The sequence below is a fragment of the Ricinus communis genome, chromosome 1 (genome assembly GCF_019578655.1).
Source record: "Ricinus communis isolate WT05 ecotype wild-type chromosome 1, ASM1957865v1, whole genome shotgun sequence".
Taxonomy (NCBI): domain Eukaryota; kingdom Viridiplantae; phylum Streptophyta; class Magnoliopsida; order Malpighiales; family Euphorbiaceae; genus Ricinus; species Ricinus communis.
Window position 1 is genome coordinate 18,603,656 of NC_063256.1, and position 8,592 is coordinate 18,612,247.

The following is an 8,592-nucleotide window of genomic DNA, read 5'->3' on the forward strand; positions in this document are numbered from 1 at the left end:
TTCATATTAAGTCCAGCTAAATGACTCAAGAATCAAAAAGAAGTGCCCTTAAGAGGCATTCCCATTCTAGTTTTATGTTCTTTTCTTCAGTCCACTTTTATGTTATCATTCGTGGCATGCTTGTTGATCTTTAGAACACTTACTTTATATATTAAACATAGTTGTATGAATTTAGGGTTGGAATAACTTATGTCGGATTTTTGGTAATCGGTGAAGTGGGACTTTCCCATTTGATTTATTTACTTGATTTACAGCCTAAATGTGTGCTTATATGTGTCAAATGCAGGTAGGGAGTTCGACGACTCGAGATGGCGAAGGAAAGCCCGAACTCCACCCTTTCGACCACGGTTTCCATGGCCATCACGGGCTACGACACCAGGCTGTGCTCATCAGCACAGCCGGAGTCAAAGCCCGTGATGAGGAAACACATGTAGAATTTGGGAATTCAACCATTCACCATGGCTTCCGAAGGCATCACATGTTACATCACCAGGCCGTGCCGGTCACCACGCTCGTGCCCACGCCCGTAATGAACATACACGTAAAGTACAAAGGAAAATTCAGCCGTCACCACGGCCCGAAGGCGGCCAGCAACACCAGGCCGTGCTGACCAGCACGGCCGTGCCCCCACCCGTGACAAATTGGTACCATAATGCAGCTTTAGGGTTCAAGACGGGCCGAGTCCTGGCCGTGCTGACCAGCACGGCCTTGCCCTCGCCCGTGCTGACCCCCGTGACTATAAAAAGGGGAGTTTTCAAAATTTTCCTACCTCCCCCTCTCTAAGCTCCAAGGTGTTGTTTTCTTCCTTATCTCTGATTTTTCTTACCCGTCTCAGCAATTTCAAGTAAGTCTCTTCACCTTTTCTTTTATGCATTTATTTTATTTGGGACATGCTAGTATGTTTTGGTAGTTTTACTTTGTTAAACTATTTCCATATGACCTCCATTAGATTTAATTTATATTAGTTGCTATGTTTGCTGTGGATTCGACTATGAAATGATAAGTGTAGGATTTGGGAGCAATAAAGTGTATTTATGGCATTTTATTATGAACAATTGTTAGCATAAATTTGCTTTAGTTGGTGCATGATAAAAGTAGGCTAGAATGTATTTGTTAATTAGTTTATGCAGAAGATTGAGCCTTTTAGTCTTTTGTTAAGTCTAAAGTTTTCTGTTAGTCGAATTATAGCCGTTATGCTGTTTAATTTTTGATAGAATTTCTGATTAACTTGATTTCTTGTTCGAATACTAATGATTCATTGCATTAGGTAATATGAGGGACCGCAATCAATCACGTAGAAAGCAACCGCAACGGCCGCTACCAAAGAAGCGCCGCGGCGAAGGAACATCTTCCCCACCGCATCAAGACTAACTAGCACCGCGCGACCAAAGACCTCCACCGCAACAACAACTAGTCCGAGCCTGAAGAGCACTAGTTGCGAATCCACCCGCACCTGATCATCATCCATTATGGACATTTCTTAATGCAGATAACGAAAGTCGATTCCAACTCATGAGATGGAAGCAAGTGATGGCGGGTCGTTGCATTGACTTCGTATCCCTAGAAATAGTGGGATTGGCTCAGGATGTGCGTACTCTGTTCGAAACTCTACCATATGCACGATTCTTCGACATCATTGAGCCAACCTACCGTGAGTTCACGATTGAATTCCTTAGCACCTTCTTTCTGCAGCAACATATCACAAACTGGCATCAGCTTGATGCAGTTTACTTCATACTTAAGGGAAGGGAGTTCTCAATGTCAGTCCCACAATTCGGCATGCACTTGGGATTATAGACTAAGCAGGAGATGTCGGGGGAGGAGTATCAGGGATGTCTCTACATCATCCCAATATCGTATGACACCATGTGGGACTCATTGGTACTCAGGCCAAAATCGTACTACCCCAGCAGGTCTACGGCGTTTAGCCTTCCGGATCATCTCCACTATGTCCATACCTTATTAGCTTACACGATTACAGGCAGGGGAGATAGTTTTGAAGTGGTAACACAGACTGATGTCTTCATCCTTTAGGCTATGCAACATAGGAAGAAGCTTGACTTGGAATATTTTTTGGCTCGACAAATCCGTTCATTTATAGTAGACGCCTAGAAGAAGATGCATTGTTGTTTTGGCCCGTATGTAACTAGGTTAGCCAATAGACTGGATGTATTGGACGACTGTCTATCAAAGCTTTCATAGATTAGTGACATGACTCCACTAGGGATCCGACAGATGATCAACATGCAGATGATCACGGCTACTCGACATCCACATGGTATAGAATACAGGCTCGTGAACATAATAGTCAGGGAGGCTAGAGAGGCAGCAACTAGAGGAGCCCAAGATCCGACGGCTGGGATTCCAGATATTAGGATTCCTAACCCAGCCAAAGTGTTTATGCCTACATCTGGAGCCTCATCCTCTTATTCTGCAAGGCCATCGAGTGCTCAGATTAGTGCTTTGGCTGACCGACTAGATCAAGTCTCATGATGTACAATGCAAAGACTATAATCGAGTTTGCAGCAAAAGCAGAAAGGAGTTTGGGCAGTTTCAAGAGGAGACTAGGGCGCAGTTTCACGGTTTGAACAATATGCTCCAGCAGCTTATGACAGGGTTGGAGAGGCAAGCCACCCATATAGACTTAATAGCGGAGCAGATTAAAAAGATGATGGACACCGGAGCACAAAATCAGCGATTCATCGATGATATGGAGTTCGATCTGGCAGGATGCTTCATGGACCCTGTGCCACCACCGCCCCTTCCTTCAGCGAGTTTCCCTACTCCTCATCCTCCAGCAAATCCAACTAGTGAGGATACGCCATCAGCAGACTACCAGCAGTGAAACAAAAATTTGTGTTCTTTTTCTTTTTCCTTTTTCTTTTTATTTTTCTTCCTTTATTTTATTTTATTTTATTTTCTTATCTTTTTGCATGTTTAATTTTATGTTATTTCCTTTCATTTTTCCTTTCATGTTAATTTATTTTAGTAGAACACTTTGCTTTGCCATTTTAAAATGCACACTATGTATGATCTTCAAGGATTATGATGTCCAAGTTATGTGTTATACCCATTTTTAATTTTTCTAACACTGTGGACAGCGTTATACTCAAGTGTGGGGTGGGTATCCCTTAATTGTTTAAAGGCAATGATAATGGACTATTCTTAGGATGTTAGGACCTAGGATTTTCATGACATTCAAGTTTAGTTTATTCTTTCGTAATTAATGACTTAATTCACACACTAGTACTTGATTGTCCCTCTTTATCTTCTGTTCTTAAAAGCAATTTCACTGTATTCAATATGTCAACTTGGCCGGGTTAAACTGGTGTTACTTGAGTTCCTTGCGAATTTACAACCTTTGATTATGAACTTTGATTATGTCAATCTCGTATTCAATTTATGTGATGATTCAATTGACAAGTCTGGGAACTAATTGCAAATTTTAGTCACTTCAAACATGAGTTTTTGAACCAAAAATTGAGCATCCATTGCACATTATGCTCATGACTTTTATTGTTTTAGTGTGCGTTGTAGTTACATTCGTTTCTAGAACTTGCTCTATATAATGCTTGTTGCGGTTTCATGAATTTTTGAATACCATTAGATGATTTGGGCAACTTAGGATTTCATCACATCTGGCCAAAAGCCTACCCTTTATTTCCATTAGTCAGCCAGCCTTAACCTTTTCTTCATAATTTACACCTAATCACTACGCATACACCATTCTATACATCTGTCTTTCCTTTCACCCTATATACTGAGTAATTATGTGTTATGTTTCTTCATTTATGAGATCATAGTGCCTAACATTATTTTTAATTCACTTAGTCTTTTCAACCATTCTTTGATGCTCCCTTCAATCCAAATTGGATATTTATTCTTATTGTTTATGTTACAAACCACAACAGCCCCTATATAAGCTGCTGTAATATATATACATAGTATATATCAATATATATATATATATAGAAAAAGAAAGAAAAAAATTAATTATGACTTACTTCTTAGCTTTTAGCTCTTCTGAATTTAACTCTTGTGAGCATCCTTTACTTTAAATAAGGCTTAGTGAATATTTTTATTATTTAGCACTCAGTTCCTGAAGCATTCATTTCAATTAAGTGCATAATTTTTTAGTATACTTTACACTTCTATCAAAATATTCTTACCTTTACCTCAGCCTCATTACAACCTTTGAAAAGACCCTTTGATTTTGGTATTCAATTATTCACGGTAGCGAAGATGAGATTTATGAGCAAGCTTATAGTAAACAGGTTTTGTGCAGCTGCATTGAGGGAATTCTCTTATTTACTTGTAAACACTGTGAGTGATTTGAGAGATTCCTGTGAGGCAATGGTTCTTAGTCTTTAATGCTGATTTGTTATGTAAGTTATGTTTCGAGATGATATTATTATAGTTCTTTCTTAAAGGTGTATAACTTGTTAGTTACTTGAGTTTCATTCTTTATATGTTGAACAAGGTTGAGTTATGAACTTTAGCATGGATTCTGAGGGGTGATTGTTGCTTGTGCATGTATTGAGTTATTGATTGCTTGAGGACAAGCAAAAGCTTAAGTGTGGGGTGATTTGATAAGCATCATATTGTACATATTTACATGCCCAATTGTTTACATTTTTGTGCATAGTTATCTCATTTTATGCTAGAATCACTTGTCTTTTGGTTCCTTTCACGTTTTAGGTCATTATCGAGGGACATTATCAATAATCGAGGGAAATACGCGCAATTACGGACCAGAATCCATCAAATTGAGCAAGGACAAGCATTCCGAGGTTGAGCATGGCCTGGACTACGGCCGTGCTGAATTATCAAGTAGATGCCCTCCAAGAGTACCATTTTGGCACGGTTTCCGAAGCCACCACGGCCTCCACCACAGCCCGTGGTGGCTCAGCACCAGCTAGGGCAAGGCCTGGAAGAAGTCAACAGACGCGGAAGGCAGAGGTCCAGCACGACATGGACTCCACCCATGTTGATTAGCACAGGCTTGACCACGGCCGTGCTGAAGGGATTATATAGGCAAAAACGATTTGCTGAATTAGGGTTCGATTTTCTGACTTGATTTCCATTATACAAGCTTAAACCATCTACTTCCAGACTTCAATTCTCGACCTTAGAAGATCATTTCATCAATTAAAGGAAGGATTACATTTGTTTTAACATCAAATTGAAGATCAAGACAAGATTTGGGAACATTCAAGAATCAAATTAGGGTTTACTATTCTAAATTGGGAATTTAGGGTTTCTCATCCAACTTAAAGAAGAAGGGTGTACATGACTTTAATTTACTTTTCTAAATCTATTCTTGATTTTGTGTTGCTTATTAGTATGAGTAACTAAATTTTCAAACCTAATTGGGGTTCCTATGTTGTTGGATTAATTTCAATATTTATGAGATTTTGATTATCAATGTTTGTTTCTTCTTGCTTTCATTATTAATGAGAAATCACTTTAATTATGAGACATTGTGAATTGTGGTATTTAGATTGCTTTATGTAATTGAGAAATTCATTTAGTAATTGGAAATTTGAATAATAAGAACTGGTTAATAATCACTTAGAGATAAGGGTAATTGACTAGTCGGATTAAGAATTAACAAAGCTTAATAGAAGCAAGTTAAACCTTAATGCTAATTGAATAATCGATCGTTAGGAAGAGATTCCAACTTTAGGTTATTAGGTTTAGGAATTCGGTTATCTCGAGAGGGAGACCGAATTCAGTTAAGACTTCATCCATGGGTAATTGCAATTTATAATCAATTTAATCTCTATCTTCACTAAAATCCAATTAACTTAGGTCCCCTAGGGTTTGCTTTTTCCTTCGAGAGTTTTCCTAAATCCTTTCAGATTATTTGACATTTAATTAATTATTTGTTCATATTTAATCATAGCATAACACTTCATTGATTTGTTTAGGTTAGATAACATAAGACACTACAATAGGTCTAGGATCACCCTTTCCCGAGAATACGACCTTGATACTCACCATTTATGCTAGTCTGCATCGATAGGTTCACTGCCTTAGATTATAGCTACATAAAAAGCCTATCAAGTTTTTGGCACCGTTGCCGGGGAAACACGTTTTTGTGTGAACTAGATTGAATTTGTGTTTTTCTTTGTTAATCTAGCCATTTCTATTTTTTTTGTCTTTTCAATTTGTTTTATCCTTTAGTATTATTTATTCTTGTGTTCTTTGGTTGTTGTGTATCCATTTCAGGTAGTTTATGACCAGAAGCTCTAATCCTACTACTGTAGACCCTCTTGCTGAACTAGAGTGATCCCTCCTCCATTTGTTGAGGAAGCGTATGCAAGAAGAAGAGGAGGGGCAGATAGAGTTTAAAGCTTCTATGAATTGACCAGTAGAGATGGGGGACAACAATTGGGTTGCGGATGAAGCTAGAACTATGAACGAGTTTGCTAGACCTTCTCTTTAGGGGACAAAAACGAGTATATTGCGACCACCTGTCGCAGCCAACAATTTCGAAATAAAGCCAAATGTGATACAAATGGTGCAAAATCGTGTACAATTTGGGGGACTACCGAGCGAGGACCCAAACGCTCACATCGCCAACTTCTTGGAAATCTACGACACCTTCAAGATAAATGAAACAACTGATGATGCCATTTGGTTGAAGCTGTTTCCTTTCTCTTTGAGGGACTGAGCAAAAAGATGGCTACAGCCGGTCCTAGACAACATTATCACGACATGGAGATCATTGGCTGAGAAATTTCTTTACAAGTACTTTCCTCCAGCTAAGACTACTAAATTAAGGAATGGCATTTCTTCTTTTGTGTAGATGGAAGACGAGAGCATGTATGATGCCTGGGAGAGGTACAAGGACTTGTTGAGATGCTATCCACACCACGGTCTACCAATATGGATGCAGGTTCAGACCTTTTACAGCGGTTTGGACCTTGCTACTTGACGAATGGTTGATGCAACAGCAGGAGAGGCGCTGAACAGTAAGATGCCCAAGCAGGCTCATAACTTAATAGAGGAGATGGCCATGAATAATTACCAGTGGCAGTCTTCTAGGAGCCGACTAGTGAGGCAGGGAGTGGTCAATCAACTAGACTGCACAACAACCTTGGTAGCTCAAGTGGAGCTTTTGACTAAGAAGTTAGACCAGCTTCAAATGCCGGTTCATGCGGCCCAAATAAGCTGTGAATTTTACAGTGGCCTGCACTACGGTGCAAACTGTAATGCAGGAGGTATGTTTGCTTCGAGTAATAATGCTTCTTCTACTGTTTCTATTGACATTGAACAAGTAGACTACATGGGTAATGCCCCTAGACAATAGAACAACCCATAGAGCAACACATATAACCCTGGCTGGCGTAATCATCCAAATTTTGGGTAGAGAAACAACAATGCCCAGGGTCCACTAGGCTTTCGGAGATCGTGACCACCACAACAAGAGTAAAGAAGCTATACCATCACAAAATTTGAAATTGAAAAGAAATTTAACTTGGAGGAGCTGATGATGAAGTTTGTCACATTGATAGAGACAAGATTCCAGCAGAAAGATAGTGCTCTTTCAAATCAGCAGGCATCCATCTAGAATTTAGAGAGTCAAATTGGGTAGATTTCTACGATGCTGTCTGAAAGGCCACAAGGATCGATCCCCAACACAACAGAGTCAAACCCTAGGGAGCATTGCAAGGCTGTCACCTTGTGATCAGGTAAGCAATTGTCTAGCTCTCTACCTTTAGCTGATGATGAGGATGTTTGTATGCAGGATAAGCCAGCTAGGCAGGAGCCAGAGCCTGAGACAATGGGAGGAGAAAAGGTGGAAGACAGGCAGAAGAGCCTTGTGAGAGAGTAACTGCCACCAGTCCCCTACCTTGCTCGACTTAAGCAAGAGAAGGTTGATAAGTAGTTTAGTAAGTTTTTTGACTTGTTTAAACAACTGCAGATTAACCTGACTTTTGTTGAAGCTATTTCGCAGATGCCGAAGTATGCAAAGTTCTTAAAGGAAATTTTGAGCAACAAAAGGAAATCAGAGGATTTAGGACTAGTGACTATGAATGATGAGTGTTCGGCTATTCTTCAGAACAAGATACCACTCAAAAGAAGAGATCTAGGGAATTTTACTGTTCCCTGTGTCATTAGAAATTTGCCTATTAGTGGTACCTTAGCTAATGTAGGAGCTAGTATAAATTTAGTGCCCACTTATCTGTTTGATAAATTAGGTTTGAATGAACCTAAGCCCACTAGGATGAGCATTCAGTTAGCTGATAGGACTGTAAAGATTCCTAGGGGTATTATTGAAGATGTGCTTGTTAAGGTAGACAAGTTTATTTTTCCTATGGATTTTGTAGTTATGGATATGGAAGGTGAGAGTACTGTGCCTTTGATCCTAGGTAGATCCTTTCTTGCAACATCTAGGGCTGTAATAGATGTTTGTGATGGAAAGCTTAAACTTAGGGTAGACGATGAGACCATTACCTTCGAACTAGCTACTACTATGAGACACTCTTTAGACCATGATGATACTGTATTTTCTATTAATATTTTGGATGATTTGGTTGAGTCTCATTTACAAGAAATGTTACTTGATGATCCTTTGCAGGTAGC

At 39.4% G+C, this 8,592-nt stretch overlaps 1 non-coding gene across 1 annotated transcript; it reads right to left on the bottom strand.

Moving 5' to 3' along the window:
• Positions 1-6,778: 6,778 nt before the first annotated feature.
• On the bottom strand, positions 6,779-6,885 carry LOC112535765. Its single transcript, XR_003079844.2, has one exon. It is a non-coding gene; the product is annotated as a small nucleolar RNA R71 (small nucleolar RNA).
• Positions 6,886-8,592: the final 1,707 nt, after the last annotated feature.